Raw genomic sequence first — 17,226 nt, 5'->3', positions numbered from 1 at the left:
GACCGCAACGGGGGAGAATAGGTGTGCCCATCCTTTTCGGTCTCTAGCATGAGATAGGTGATTGGGATTGCAGTTCTCCTCTCGAGAGTGTGAGGGGTAATGGTCATCATAAACCGACGAAAGACGGAGGACTTGGCCTCGAACTTAATACTACAGGTATCCGGCCAAATCAGGAGGTTTCCTTAATGTGCGAGGCATTGAATTCGTGTCGATGTGCACAAATGCGAGTCTCTTATGTCTAGAAACAGAAATTTCGACCAGTCTTGTAACAAGATGGTGCTGATTTTCTTAAAACGCCATCATATTCATGGTTAGGGGTTTCCTCTTTTTTTAAATGCCATGTGATATTCTGAAAAAAAATTTCTTATTCATATGTCAGTCATTTAACTGCCCTCCAGCTTCTTTAACTTCGCATTGATTTCTGTCAATATTTTTCAAATATATTTCGCTGGGAAACAGTACACAAAATGGGAGTGGATACCTAATTGTATCCAATCTCTCGTATTCGATTTCAATAGGTATCCTATCTACGTGTATGAATACCCGGGAGTTTCGTTTGACTCCCTGAGCTGTCTCCCTGTTAATGCTCCGGTATGAATTAAACGTCGTGATATCCCCAGATATTCATTTCATATATTTAACTTATATTGGGAGCCAAATCATCCCTTGAACCGTTTACTTTTGTTTATTTGAGTTCGGATACTTCAATACTTTGGTATCTGATAGGCCAAGCTTGCGACCCTTTTCGAGGACATGTCTGTTGTTCTTTATTTCAGGAATTAATTTCGAGGATGGAAGTAAAAGTTTTTCATGGATGTGAAGGGACGTGTTTTAAGAAATGCGTTAGAAATTTACGTAATAAATTTGCGGAACATTGCTACGAAATATTGGATTTATTTATCTCTTTCTCCTTTTCTCTTTTCTTCTCAATTATCTTTTTTAAATTCTCATGTTAAAATAATCCGATATACTTTTAAGTAGAGCTCATCCCTATACTGTTCTGGCTTGGAGTGAATGAATCGTATGGAGTGTGCGGTGCTAAAACATATTACCCTCATTTAATTATTATAGTTGCTCATATACAATCGTGATAACGGACCACAACTGAGTCTTTTTCTAATATGCTGTTTGAATCTATTATTTCGTAGTTAGCCCTACAAGGTGAGTACGGCTTTCCTTAATGTATTACTTTGGGAAATGCCATCGCAGCTCATTGTAACACCCAAGGATTTGTTTGGACGTTTAAAGTGAGATTTTAAAGTTATTTTGTTTAAAGTGCTTTAATTTGTGTCGATGCAGTTTCATTCAACATGCTCGCGTTAAAAATCGAGCGAAGGAACAATGCAGTGCGATGCGACGATTTCTGGAAACGGCAACTCGCGGCAGCACTAGTTTTCTCTCGCTCTTCGTATTTTCTCTTATTTTGTCTCGGCTCCCACTTCGAAAGCCTTCGTCACTCTTCGCCGCCCCCGCTGCTATTAGATTCGCACTAGACTACGCGCGCTCTGCCATTGTTTCCCGCGTCAGTCTACTCGCTCACCCACCCCTCCTCCTTTTTGCCTTAGTTCAAGGTCGCCGTTTCAATGGCGTCTACCCTCACCCTCTCCCCTCGAACCTCCACCGCCAAACGCCCCTCATCTTCCCTCTCACACTCTCACTCCTTACCCCGCATCTCCTACACCCCCTATACTGCCTCTCGAGTTGCCTCCCACTTCCCCCCACCCTTTCTCTCGCTCTTTCTGCAACAGTACTCTCCCCGTCCCCCGGTATCGTTGCAGTTTCCTGCAAAAGAGGTTAAGATCACCAGCGCCATTGGCAAAGGCAGGAAGGGCATCGGCATTTTCAGTGTTCCTAGTGTCACATGGATTAAGATAGGATAATTAGGAGACCAAATGTTGCTAGCGTTGTCATAAGTAAATAGTTTGATCCGAATGGTTCTCTGGGTCAATAGTCTAGTCATAAAAGGCGAGTTAAAATACATCGGATACCTTACCTCTTGTTCCTTTGTGATTAGTTGACTTTTAGACTCATCAGCACACTTTCATCGCTGCTCCAAATCTCCAAGCACTGGTGGAAAATCAATGTGAACATTAGTGTCAACTTTATTCCACTTCACAGAACAAAACGTTTATCTGAGAGCTCCCCCGAGTCTGGCGAGTGTATAGAATTAGATTGGATAATTCTTTCTTTTGTGTAACAGCTGTAGTTAACTTATAAAAATGACATCAAAATACTTGTGCACTACCCAATAATTAAATTACTCTCCACTTCATTCTACCCTGTAATGATTAATTGTGCTGAGTTTTAAACGATTTTATCAATATTTAAATGAAATTAAATAATTTACTTTGTAATTCCACACACTTTTTCTAAAAAAAAACGACCGAGGTTTCGACGTTGAACGTCATCATCAGGTCATCAACGTCGAAACCTGTAGGTTGTGTTTTTTTAAATGAAGTGTGTGGAATTACAAAGTAAATTATTTCATTTCATTTCCATATGTTTTGCGAATTCCATAAAGTTACGCATGAGACAACAGATTTTATCAATGTTAAAGATGTAGTTTTTGTTATATTTGCTAGGCCAAAGGGCTTGTTTTCAGGCGTCATAATCCTTCTAAACTTACGCAGCGTTTCTCACTTTTTGCCAATATCTTTGCCTAAAACGCGTAGATCGGTGCGAGACGGCAGATTTGTTCCAGATATGACCCCACCTAAATTTTGAGCTTTGACCCCGCTCTGGCGGCGTTCGTTGGTGTGTGGTGGTGAAGCTATAATTCTATGGAGGGCATGCTGACGTGAGAAGTAGCAAAACTTTTCGTGATCTCCCGGACATGTGAAAATCTCTCTCATTTTCTGTACCACCCTTACGGGCTGTGTGCACTGGGCTGGAGGGGCATGGGAAGGGGAGCAAGGGGGTATTAGTGAGGGAATGAAGGCACGCGTGATGAAATTGTTCCCGGTGCCCTTGCCGGCTGCTGGCTCTCGCGAGCTGGCTCTAGTGAGAGCGGGAGAAATGAGTTACGCAATCAAAATGGCCTCCCCGTGTCCTTCCACGAGTCACTGAAATCGGCCTCGGCTATTTCTTTTTTTCCCCACTCGTCCACCGCATATCTCTCCCACCCTCCCGCTCCTCCGATTTTTTCCCCTATCCTTTCTTCGACCGTGGACTTTTCTCTGTTGAATCGAAGCCGAAGAGATCTCCCTGCGGTCGCGAGTTATATGGCAAAGGGTTGTTCCCTCTCCTCTCATCCCCTCTATCACTTGCCTCCCCTCGAAATTTCACCACCCCGAACGGATGCATCTGTCCATGGAACGACTCCACCAATCCCTCACTCCACTCCCCCGGAGTCGTTTCAGCGTTCATTCTTTCCGTCATTCCCTTCTTCGTGTCTCATTTTTATGTTCTTCATCCCATGTGGAAACTGTAGCATTTTGTGTGTCCGTGAGATGGAAGAGGGAAGTAGCAAGTGCCCGTTCTGCGTTTGACGCCAATCGATCTGTGGAGAATTTCGCTTCGGCTGCGAGTAAAAAAGTGTACCGAACATCATCTCCCTCGCTGTTACGCTCAAGGAAAACGTTTCTCATCTACCCCCATGATCATTTGTTGTTATATTCCTCTGCCCATGACTATTACTCCGCTTTGAATAAAGTACATCCGAGAGGTGCCTGTTATATTTTCATGGAGGAAGATTTTGACGCCAAACCTTACTGTATATGAATAGGTTTATTTGAATCTTATTTTGGGCTGTTGAATTAAAAAAAATTTCAGTTAATAAACCTCATGGTTTCATATTTCACTTCGAGTAAGTTTTTTGTATCCATAACATTGGAAGGAACAGCGTAAGTCTGTAAAAACGTGTGATACAGTAACGTACGTTTTTCATTTATATGTTTCGTGTATTTCCGATAATATAGACTAAAAATAATATTTGCATATTTCTGACCAACAACGGGAGTTTGGTCACATTTTGCGTCTTTATGAAACACAGACTCGATGAAAATCAGATTACATGTGAAATGTTGTAGCGGATTGAAGCTAATTGCAAATTGACGAAAAACTAAATATTTTCTTTTATAAATCATTGGTCACCTTGGCCGTTGAAGTTCTTAGGAACTTTGGACGCTTTTATTATTTTTCTGTCCGAAGAACACTTCTAAAATAGTGGTACTCTCTTGCGGAGAAACAATTCCCCGGTTGAGAAATAATGAAGGAACGAGCTAACTCAAAAATGATCCCTACTAGATATCTCTCAGAGGCTAAAATTGTGGCGCGTGAAGCAACTGTTGTCAACAACAGCACGTTGTTGACCGATAAGGCAATTCATAAAACCTATTCTCTTGTTGACTCTGTGGGAAGGTTAAAAACTGTTAAAAATACTTGGGAGTAGGTACATAACACACGATGTATATTCTCTCATAATGTGTGTGTTGCATGGGCGAGAGATAGGGCTGCAAATCATGGACAAAAAAACCAAGGCAAGAAATCGGGGCGGCTGAGAATTGTGTGAGCCTGTTGAGATAAGGGACGTCAAATTGTTGAACTGTTGGCCTGGGGTGCCAGTCACCGTAGCCTACAGACATGGGAGCAATCACGAGGATGGACTCCTTATCTAACGCTTCGGGAAAAATCGGGAGCCAAGAGGCTAACGGCGATCGCCACTAAAATGAACTAGTGACGCATGAATGTCTTTCACGGGGAGAAGTCCCGGTCAACGGCTTGAGATGGACCAAAATCAAAAACCCATCGCCGAATGCGTTGCTGCTGAATCCGTGACCTCCATAACTCTCTTTGACATACATATAAATTTTCTCCTTCGTTTCTACGAGCTATGTACGTTTCGCTGCCTCTATTTGCCTTGCTAATAAAGGACGTGTTAGAGTACTGCTCTCAATGGCTAAGGCATTACATAAAGTACTGAATCATTAGTGCAATTCATTAATTGCGCAGTATGCACTTCTCATTATCCTCGGCGTTAGATTTTGATCTATTGATGATCATGCATAAACTGTCATCTTAATGGGCAAAAGACTTGATGGTCTTAAGGCTTGTGTCTTGTCGTATTGGTTAACCTCCTACGATTTTAGAAGTGATCTACGCAGTTAATGCAACATATTTTGATGTTCATGCAGAGCATGAGATAAAAATATGATGAGTTCAATATACTTGTATTTTTTTATTGTTCATGGGGGTTCTTGTGTTGCAAGAGGAGTTTCATCGATACGCTACAAAACCATAAAAAAGTCATCGGTCAGTTGGTAAGCCAGCGCTTCGGGATAGAGAATGCTTTTAAATTGCCTATCGGAGTTTTCGTTTCACGCTTGGTGAAAAAAAGGGCACAAAAAATTCCCCGTTGCCTCACAAGCCTCCAGTATCTACGCGGTGTGAAAAAAAACCTCTCATTCGATTTTTGCGGGGCATTCCACCCGAAATTCTATTTTGTCCCCGTTTTATCCGTTCAGGTCCCACGTGGAATTAAAACTCGGAAGGCGAGAATTCTTTTCATCTGTGTGTGTTTGTGTGTGTCGGTGCGTGCACTGACCACTTGTAGGTCGCGGCCGAGATTTACGGCGCCGACCGGTGACGGCGGCGTCGCGGGCGCCAATCACCTCTCAATCACTTCCTCCTCGAGGGTCCGTAGCCCCCTTCTCCTCCTCCCCTGCTCTGCCACCCTCTCTCCGCCGTGAAGCATGGACACAGTGTACGCCCGTCAATTCCCCCCTTCCCGCCATGAATCCGCTTCTCCCTAGCGCGCCGTCCGGTTATTTTCCACTCAGCACTGTCGGTCAGCGTCTCGTATATTTTCCCCCTCCTCCCCCCCGCCCCGTTCACATCTATCTCCCTCACTCCCTTCCCTAATCGTTTCCCCACGGCCCCTATTCTGCTCCGCTCCCTCCTGGTGCTATTATGGTGACTCAAAACACGCTCAATGAAACCTAGACTTCTCTGTCCCTTTCGGCATTTTTTTCACTTATTTGGGTCGGTGTGTGCCCATAGCTTTGCTCTCCCAATCTGCCGAGCCTTAGATTGGATCTCCGGAGAAGTTAGTGATTTACAGACTTCAGAAAAGGTTTCATAATTCTAAAGCTTAAGTCAAGCCTGGCCATCTCAGAATTTAAACAATGATTTAAAAGAAATGAACAAATCTCCAAAAGTTAACGTAATTAATCAGTGGACAGACCGTGCTGACTTATTAGCGCTTTGTTTTTCTATACGCATGGTTTCTTTAGTTTTTATTGCCTCTCTTTCCAATAATTTTTTGTTAACGATTGTGCTGAATTAGCTTGTACGGTATTATTTTGCAGTCAATCTTAAATTTTGCTATGGCTTTCAGGTGTACATTTTATTCCAGGCGCTAAATGATCCGTTCTCTATAAAATATGATTTGGAAATAAAGGGAACGTATGATGATAGACGGAGCATTATTTGAGAAATGGAATTCTCAATGTTATTTAAGTGAACAGCTACAGCTAGTATGAGAAACAGCATTTGCTGACCCCAGTGGTGGCGGGGTAACGTCCTCGCCTGCCAATTAAGAGGTCGCGGGTTCGATTCCTGCTAGGTGATTTTCCTCCACCTAGGGCTTGGGTGTATGTAATTGTTATACTGTTATATCATTGTTTAAAGTCCGATGCATAGGCCGAAGTGCTGTTTTCGGGTTATTGCATAATAAATTAATAATGAATAAATTTTCTCGTCTTCCTGGGTGGCGTAGATGCGAAATTCGCTCTATGTTGAGAATGTTTTTTTAAATTTTATCTGTATCGTTTGACGAAGCAATTTACCTTTGCAATAGGCCATTTTGCAGGGAGTTGGTTCCGGATATCATATCGATTAATTGTTCCTGTCGTATGCTAACACTCTTAGAGGATTAGCTTGTTTTTACTGACAGTGTCCCATGTAGATAGTGCCGTGCGTTACTCTTTACTGCAGACGAGAGAAACATTGTATCATCCACCATTGTGAAACTCATTTTAAATGAGAGTGTGGCAAAACGTTTGCTTGAAGTTTCCCACAGCAAAAAAAATTGTCTCGCCCAAGTATCGGTGTTGGAAAAACTAACTGCTATGATAAAATGATCTACCCTAAAGTCTTCCGAATTGTTATCTCGTGAGAACTAAAATCATCGTTTAAAAGTTGTAATTTTTAGCTTATCGTAATTGGCTACTATGAAAAGAGTTTAATCGATAAATTAAATTCTTTATCAAAAAAAGGCACAGAGTATATCTGTTCAGGCGACTGGATTGTAATTTGGTGATGAATATAGATGACAGGATAAGGGTTTTTTAAACTTTTATTTTTATTATTTGGACGAACATCGTCTCCTATTTCGGCGATTCCTCCGGAAGCCGTGATGTGCTGTTTGAAGAGCACCAGTTATAACCGTTGAAATAAAATCTGTCAAGTGCAGAAAGGGTGTAGATACAATATTATATCCCAAGCCAACCGCGGTGGACGTCAAGCAGCATGACCTCCTGGTGTCTGACGTGATAGGACTTGCCCGAGCAGTTTTGTTTTTAATTTGTCCACTCCTCTGCGCAGCTTCTCGCCGGTACTAATTGATGTGAATCAACTCACCTTTCGCCTGTCCCTAAACAATACCCAACGCCCTCCCCAGCCTTCATTGCACCAATTATTTACAATCTCAAGTTTGGATTGTTCTCTTTCTACAGCTCATTCACTTGTCTTCCCTCGACCATCATTGTGTTAAGCATCTGCACTGCGATTGCCTTGCCATCTGTAGGTTTTATTCAGTGCTGCTGAATTATTTTTCCACTCGAGCGTAGAAAAAACTGGGTCGTTGGTGAATTTTTAAGTGACGAATTTTTCTGCCTTGGTTGTCTCCAGCCGATCATGAAATTCAAATCAGTAGTAACCTCGCCCGTAGATGTATGGGCGTGAGTCTCAAAATTCATTCGTATACAGTTTAATAAGGCAATTGTATTATTTGTACGCATTTTGATTGTTGAAGCTGCAACCGCCGTCAACCAAGCATTTACCGCAGCATCCGTGTTTGCATGCGACCCACCTGCCAGGGTAGGGATTCATTGCGTACGTCGTAACTTTCGCCTTACCCAATATTAGAGGAGTTGGTCTCAGATTAACGAATCCAAGTTTGCTCTTCTGGAATTTCTAGGAATTTGGTAGATGTTATGGATAAATCAGAATTTAATATATTTCATGTAGCGGAGTCATTTTGCCGCCTATCACCCTCATTTTGAGACGCATTCTAGAGATGCTAATAATTCACATATAGGCATCTCTGCCCTTCTTCGTAGCCTTGGTCCTATGTGGTTCTCCTATGAAAAGGCACTGCATTGGAATTTCACAAATTGAGTTGCTGTTTAAGGTTTTACCTGTGTATTAGGAAAAGTGCATTCTGTTCCATGAATATTTTTATTATGCTCCCACCGTTTGCGTTGTTCTTTAGTTGTGCCGTTTGTTTAAATAATACTCGCTCTCTTTTTCAGAAGTTTGCTTTTGTTTTCCTGGTAATCTATTTTCCTCTAAAGAAATTTCCATTGCCAATAACTTGCAATTGTAAAAAAAATTCGGACCAGAATAGTCCTATTCGGTATTAGCGAAGGCCCCTCCGCTTTTTCCCTTCCCTCACCCAAATAACCCCGACCTCCACCTTCGACTCATCCCCACTCCTAGCCCCTCTCCTCTGTCCTAAGCGGATAGATTCAGCTGCTAAATGCGAACGAAATTTGTACCTGATGAGGATCCAAGTCGTCGGAGCGTGTTGTTTCTTAATATCAAGTCTGGGGAAAAGTGCAAAATGTTTTAATATGGATATCAAGCAATTCCACGAAGTGAAATCTGAAACCGTAAATTCTATTCGATATTCATCAAATGTTCACGTTTACATCCGGGATACAGCGGAATATTATGTATGCGCCCGTTATCACAATGATACTACCAACCGTTGTGAAACCTGTAACAGTAATATTACTACATACTCAGCATTTGTCTAATAATACACTTGTTTTAGGATGTAGAAAACCTTAGAAAAATGTATTCCCTGAAGACCCTAGGGATTTCCTTGATAGTTGTATGGCGGGCAAACCTGCTCCTGCATCAACTTTCAACCAACAGGCCAACCGTGAGGCTGCGTACATACTATACTGATTTAACATCTTTCGAGCATAGTTAGTGGTGTGAAAAAAGTTTTAGTGAATAAAACATTTTCCGAACAAATTAATCACCTAATCAATGTGAAATTAATATCAAAAGTGGTTTCCGCGCATGCAATTCATTTTCGAGACATATATGTAACATCTATCCATTTGCGAAGATTTAACATCTTTTGTTATACGTGCGAGTACTCGTACATGAAGTAACATATGGTATTCGACGATCATCGTGTACACGTAGGTATGCTGGACAGTATTCTATCCATGTTATGTTGAAAATGAGTATACAAAGTGATATTAAAGAATCATAATGAAATATTTACCGAATTTTTCGAAGTTTGTATATGAGCGAAGTGCATCAAACGCCGCCATCACCTTCCCTACAACTTGGTCGTTTTCATTGTATTTTTTACCAGCGGGAATCCCAGGGCAGTGTCAAACGTTTAATAAGTAAGTTTGCCCTGGTCTCAATCTCGTCCTAACTAAGTTGTTTTTTGGGGCGTTTCTTTTGTCCTTCGCTCCCTCTATATCCAGTCCCCCATCCATCCTCATCGGGTCTCCTCACCATTAACCCTTCACCTCCGCAAAGTATTCTCTGCAGAAAACCTCGGCTTCATTCATTTTCTCCACAGTTCCCCCTTCAAATCTCATTCCCATTTGCGTTTTTAGTTTCAATTTACGGCCCAGAGCTTCATTTTGTGTTCCGCACGTCTCTTCCTCGTTCCGCCAAAAAGGCAGCTGTGCGTCAAAGAGTTATTACTTTTTATCTTCCCTTTTTATTCGCAATGGTAATGGCGCAACATCACACTCTTCGCCGTCCGATGAGCGCTACACCCTCGTTGATAAAACAGGCCGTGTGTTTGTATATAGGTGTATATATACACACACACATAAGTGCACACATATGTATACGGCTGAACTTATATACTTTTTCTTCCCGTCTTCCTCTCTAGATGCCGTTGCTCGGGAAGTAGTAGTTTCAGAAGACGCCGTCTCTGGGCAGCAGTCATGCCCGCCCACTCGCGCCATATTTCCTATCCTCTCTGGATATATAGAAGCGCCCTCGGACCGTCAAATTTTATTCGAGGGCCTTCGTGGATTTGAATCGTCGGTTCACCAACCCTGGCCTCTCTCTTTCTGACTATTACGTACTTCCGTCCCTTTTCGTCTCCGTTCTTCGCCCCTCTCTTTGCGCCCACGCCTGCTTCTCCCTGCTCCTCTCGCTCGCCATCATTCTGCTGAGTATTCCCGTCTGTTCCCTCCGCCCACGTGTGCTCCAACCCACGGCTCAAATTTCCGTCAACTCCATTTCACCTCGATTGGTGGATTGGACGTAAACAGAAACATCCCATCATTTGGCTTCACCTTCCGTTCTAATTTTCCTTGGAATCGTAATGGAGCAATTAAACGGCGGGTGAGGGGTGGCGGCAACTCTATCCCAAGCAGAACATAATAATTAGAAAGTGCAATATTTAATTAATTTGGTAATTGTTTGAAAATGACTTTAAAGAGCGAGAGTGTTTATGCGCATTTGTTACATACCGAATACCTAAAGAAACATTAGTAAATTCCGATACATGATCTAGCCTTACTTTGTGCATATATTTTTTGCGTGTACCATTTCAGTTATAAAAAATGCGCACATTTTTTATAACTGAAATGGAATTACTGTAAGCTTTATTTAAGGAAGTTGTTATTCTTCATAACATATTTTATGAAAAATGATTTCAATGTCATTTGAACTTCATTAAGATACTTGCATTAACATTTTTCTGTCCTTAGTCCGTTTTAACCCAGGGTTTTTTCGGTAAAATTGTTCTTTTTTATCAATTTCTCCCTTGCTAGTAATTCAATTTATATTAGACACTTAAATTTTAAAAGCTGTATAATGCACTTCCACTGATAGTTTATATTTATCTGACTAGTAGAAAGAATTACACCTATCGAATTGCCAGTCGATGAAATAACCGCCATCTGATAATTCAGATTGCGCGTGTTTCTGCTCACCGTTGCACTAGCGCTTTGACAGAAAGGCTGTACTGAACTGTAATCGACCGCTAATTACTGCATGGTGTCATACGTGCCACTTCGATTTTTAGCCTTTGAAATTCTCAGCCCATGCTTTTATTTTTCGCAGAACTCACTCTAGGCGATTCAAAGAAGTAGCTCGATGTACTTTAAGGAACCAACTTACAATGACATGTTGATGAACTCTCACCCATTCGTTAGCCGGTCTTTGTCATGGCGGTATCGTCCTTGGCTCTCGCTGCAGCATCCGGTGGGGGAATGGGTTAGTTCTCCCCAATCTCGATTATACGAAGGCGAGTGGGGGTAGTTAGTTACTTCGTTCTCCATCTCCCACCCCCCTTCTCCTTCATGTCCCCGTCCCTCCACCAATGCGTACCTTGGAAGGTAAGACGGCAAGGTGGAAAGACTTCCCGTGTAAGACGAGCGCTGGTTTTCCCATTTCCGTCCTTCACCTTTTCTTAACAACGCTGCGTAACATAAAGGAATCTAAGCTTTTATCGCGTGGTATTATTATGCCCCTTGTGAGATTGCCGACCGGACCCAAGATTACGGACTCGTTCTGCAGTCGTACCAGGGAAATGCTCCTTGCAATAAGGGATGCGCGAAGCTGTACGGCCTATCGTGCTCGATTGAGCTAGCGGCATGAGGCGAGTGCTACAGAGTTAGCTTAAAAAGAGTTGGAAGAACTCGGGTCTCTGGTTTATTAGGGACACGGATCGGATTATCACGAAGTGTGTTTTTTGAGATGGTCATTGCGAAAATAACTTTCACGTAAATCTGTGACTTCTTTCGTGCACTTTATTCACATAAAGAAACTTATGTACCCTTTGGTAATCATTTTGACGCGTTGGTTTTATTTTCATGTTTAAAAAGCTACTGAAACCGCCGCGAATACATTTCGGTAGGGCAAAGTTTTTCAGTAAATACGTGAAATCTGATAGAACGAAAATTAGATTTTTCTACATTACCACCAACCTGCAAAGGTAGTTTGATATCTGCGTGATTATTTTGCCTTTTCCTGAAAATTCTCCGTTATACTCAGCAATCGCAACTTTTCAAGACACTGAACAATAATAAATGGGAGGAATTGTCAGCCTAATCGAAACATTTTGTCGGATATTAACTCAATATTCATGTCGATCTGAAAAATCTTACAATAATAATAATTCGGATTTATTCGGACGAGATTGAGACTGTGGTAGTCCCTTTTCCATCTAACCCATTGAATAATAAAACAATGAGTGTATCGCAAATCATGTCATATGAGAGAATGGTAGCAAAATGCTACGAAGGACTAGACTACGGAATGGTGGGAGTAAAGGAAAAATTTCCATAGAAAAGATACTGAAAAAAATATATACATATATATATATATGCTTATGTATCTATATTAAATATATGTATAGATATATATATATATTTATATTTATGCATGTATGTGTATATATATTATATATATATATATATATATATATATATATATATATATATATATATATATATATATATATATTTATGTATGTATGTGTGTGTATATATATTTTTTATATATATTAATACATAATGGGCTGACACAATATAACACAAATAGAATAGAATAGCAACATTTAAAAGGACACTCACACGGTAAACTGTTCGAGCTTTCGGCCCTCTCAGAGGCCTTCTTCAAGAGAGACTCTCTTGAAGAAGGCCTCTGAGAGGGCCGAAAGCTCGAACAGTTTACCGTGTGAGTGTCCTTTTAAATGTTGCTATTCTATTTGTGTTATATTGTGTCAGCCCATTATTGTGCCGCTCGTGTGAGTTTTTCCGTACAATTTATATATATATATATATATATATATATATATATATATATATATATATATATATATATATATATATATATATATATATATATATATATATATATATATATATATATAATTGAGAGTGAGTCAAGGGTCGGCCCTGCTAGAAGGCTCGTAATTATTTATTACCCTTCTCAACACATATATATTTATATATAAATGTGTTGAGAAGGGTAATAGATAATTACGAGAATTCCTCTATCAGGGCCGACCCTGGACTCACGGGAGAGAATGCGAAGGAAAGGCAATGAGAATAAAAATTTTGAAGAAAGTGACGGGAAAGTAGCACATGAGAAAATCGGACATCGCTAGTTGGTAGCGCATTCCATCCTTGATGGTAAGGAAAAAAATATTCGCCCAACGTGGGGCTCGAACCCACGACCCTGAGATTAAGAGTCTCATGCTCTACCGACTGAGCTAGCCGGGCTATTGGTTAGTGGGAAGAATGTTAAAGTATATATTTCAAACTATAATTTTATCTTGGCGTTTTCTTTCTTTGTTTATAGTTTTACTGATATATATTTTGTTAATTCTTTTTGTTGCTTGCAATCGTTACATTAATTGTTTGTATAAATACCCTGAGAGAAATATTATGGAAAAATATACTTTCAAAAAAGTTCGTGTTGCGAAACTATGCGTCATAATTTAAACACTGGTTTTCTGAGCTCGAAGTTAACGCCACCTTCTGTTTTATTTCATACAGCATAGTTGTTGTATTATGAGGTGATACTCATGCCACTCATTTCCTTCGAGCCCGCCATTTCTCATGCTCCAAACACCTGGTTCCGCCCCTTTCGGGCCCTGGCGTCCTCTCTCCTCTACGCCATCCCTCTCACGCGTGCCTCGTTGAGACATTTTCCCGCCAAAAGATCCTTCCCCCCTCCTTCGACTCAACCAGTCGCCATGAGCCCTTTGGGCTCCACAACACCGCCTTCGCACATGTGCCGCGTTTGTGGGTCGTGCTATGGTGGGCTAGTGTCATTCCGGCTTTGAGCTTGGCTCAACATTTCGACTAAGGTGTTTCCATAGTATCCTGATCTCCAGCCATTTTTCCAAACTCTTGAGATTTCGACTTTTTGTGTGTAACAATGGTCTTATGCCCAGTTAAATACACCTTTACGTCTACATAATACCCTGCTAGAAGGACTACATGTGTAGTCCTTCAAATGGTGCAAAAGTTAGCCTCCTCAGATGCTAGATTTTGAGCGAAGTTTATCACTAGCATTATAAATTCCTATACCCATGTGATTCCTGTATCTATTTTTTCGATAATATTCGAGCCAATGTTCTTTTGTTGAATGCCCGGTAAATGCTAAGTCTAAGTCTTCCTCCAGTTTGTATACAAATTTACACGTTATTGGATAGATTTTTATTACATTCGTAGGTGCATGTATGTGTATGTTAGTTGATGGTATATGTATTTGCATGCGTCTTAAGTTTTTCGCTTGGATATATACGCCTCTGTGGATGTAGATTGGTGTCAATATGTTGGTTTGGCATGTGGTTTTCTTCTCTTTTACGTGTGGTGAATTAACGCCCACCGCAACACGTCCCATGTGGTGGCTTGCGGGTTATTAAGAAGATGCAGATGTAAATGCGTGATAAGCGACTTCGTCCCATGAGCTATTTTCAAACTGTTTTATTTGCAAAATGATTGGAGAACACGTTTATCTCAATTCTCTTTTCAGAATTGCGTTAATTTCATTTCTAATTTATTTTGCCCTCGTTGAATAAATGTAGTCGGCGGCTTGGTAGCCTACAAAGTTGCCAAAGTAATCGGTTACTGTTGGATGGTCCCAGATTTTAAATTCGAACGATGTACTATGTGTCCTGTAGAATAAGAGAATATCTCGTTTGAGTCGTATGCACGATTAAAATCCTTATTTTATTACTTCTTAACATGATTTCTTGTTTTTCTTTTCCTGACTGTTTTGCATTCTCCCTTTAATTAGGTTTTCATCTGACATTCACGGACACACTCAGTTCATAATGTGTTATTGTGCATCGGAGATTATCATTTTGCACCTTATTCATTACGTACCCCATTAATTTTCATAAACAAATGCATCTTATCACCTACTATCATTTCATCAGCATTAGTCATCAAACTTTCATCTTTTATTCTCGTCGTTGTTTAATCAGTCATTGATATCTACATTTATTTAGTCCATATAGCTTTCCACGAGCCTCAAAGAGAGAGAGAGCGTGTTTGTGTATTTATAAATGTATAAATATATACACTCACACTTACAAGTTCTGTCTTTCGTATATAAATAATTTTTCACTAAGAACGTTCTTTTGGAAATGAGGCAGTCATCGTGGCTTGCCTAAGTGATTTTTTTGTCTGTTTTCGTATGGCCTTTCCAGCAACGATATTGACGGTTGAGGTTGGGCAAATGCATATTTTCGGAAGGCACCTCCAAAAGTTTTATTAGTCCTGCTTAAGGCCAACGGGTAAGCTCTTGCCGGTGAAAGTTTGAAGAACTGGTTTTCCGGGTTGTATTGTAAATTCAGCGATTGCGCTTGCCATTTAAAACACTGACAACTCCAGGAAATTTCCAATGTGACTTCATTGATATTGAATAAAGGAGCCCGCACTAAAAATTAGTCTTGCTGAATAAATTTTTTCTTCGATACAAGAACTTGTTGGTGAAATGTGTGACCTCGAGAGCATGCCTTCGTACTGTTTTTAGCAAGCGATCTATTCACTGAAAACAATTTCCTTCATATCATTTTCTGCACGGTATCACGGAGTAATGTGAACCTGTTGCTAGCATATATAAGGTACTTCATTTAAGTATTAATTATGGTTTTAGTGTTCCAAGGCTAATTTTGTTGGTTATTGAGCGTGAGCGGAGCGCATTTATCGCAGGATGAAATGCGCTCCGAACAGGAATTGTAAACTTCCGTTTGTCTTAAGGATGTGGAACTTATATGTATTGAACTAGCTAATTCATTGAAGTACATAAGTGCAGTCAGGCAATTATCCCATTATTTTTTCTTAGAAGTAAAACATAGATTTACACCCTCGTGCGTCATTGGACGAACGTTGATATTGGAGAAATGCATGAATTCCGTGAAGTAGAACGTCAAAGGATTGTTAATTCTACCATCGACAGTACTTGTCGCGTTTGTGGCAGCTGCAACCATCATAGAGTATGTCTTAAGCGTGCTAATGATTTGTACTCAAACGTGGCCAGATTGTCACGCTGTCTGTTGTAGCAATGCAGCTTTTCATATTTCAGCCGTCTGCCTCATCTGTAATAGAGGATATTTTTTGAAACGGCGTAATTTTTGTGTAAACATTTGAATGAGATTTTTGATTCTCTATTTGAAAAGTTAAGTTTTAATGCAAAAATGCGGGATCATTTTTTTAGTCCTTACACCTTGTCTATTACTTCGAACTATTTTAATTAAAAATTATGCACTCATGTCATTCTTTTAATGTCCTGTAATAAAGTTCGGGGGTAAAAAGGAAATTTTTATGTATTATGTGTTAGTAGCCTTTGTGAGGGTCCTCTTCTTGCTATTTGTACTCGTTTCACATGAAGACTTCATTCTAAAATTGCAAGAAGATGTCGCCTCGTACTTACTATGGCAATGAGACGGAGGCGAAAGAGTTAGAATCTCATCACGAGATTATTTCTCCTCTAACTGCAACGATTTCAAAAATTATTCCGCGCTGTACAAAAATTGGCAATGAAATTTAGAATGAGATATATTATTGCCTTTTTAGGTGGTGATAAGGATTGCGTTGAAGTTTCTTTAGCAGTAATACAGTTGAAGTAAAATCTGGTGCTTTCCCGGCGTGCCTGCATGATGAAGTTTTCTCGGGTCTTCCACCGGGTCAGGGCCGACGTTTCGATGCTTGTGCATCGTCCTTAGTAATGTAATCCGATTAAAGGGGAGGCAATCGATTGGGTACTTGATATTACGGGCTAGGTAATTTGTTCAACAAGGAATAGCTTCACTACTAAGTGTAACTAAAAGTACTGGGTCCGTTCAAAGTATATCTCTAACAGGTTCACTACCTATGATGAAGATTAATACGGGCCATGATTTCTTTCCTTTAACTTAGCAGCTCAGCATCTTGATTTAGACACGCTGGGGACTCCCGCCGCCCTTCAAATAATGCTGAATACAAGTGTAGTTTCATCCTTGCTTTCTCCCCATCACCTCACACATGCGCTGCACCTCATCTCTATGCTGATCTC

At 40.6% G+C, this 17,226-nt stretch overlaps 1 protein-coding gene and 1 non-coding gene across 3 annotated transcripts in view; one reads left to right on the top strand and one right to left on the bottom strand.

Annotated features, from left to right (window-relative positions):
- EcR (Ecdysone receptor) overlaps nt 1-17,226 on the top strand; it is a 553,030-nt gene that overhangs the window by 186,606 nt on the left and 349,198 nt on the right. The gene's annotated exons all lie outside the window — the stretch shown is intronic.
- TRNAK-CUU (transfer RNA lysine (anticodon CUU)) lies at nt 13,367-13,439 on the bottom strand. The gene has a single exon. It is a non-coding gene; the product is annotated as a tRNA-Lys (tRNA).

This window comes from Hetaerina americana, unplaced genomic scaffold (genome assembly GCF_022747635.1).
Source record: "Hetaerina americana unplaced genomic scaffold, ioHetAmer1.1.p SCAF_4, whole genome shotgun sequence".
NCBI lineage: Eukaryota > Metazoa > Arthropoda > Insecta > Odonata > Calopterygidae > Hetaerina > Hetaerina americana.
This window is presented reverse-complemented; position numbering and strand designations above follow the sequence as displayed.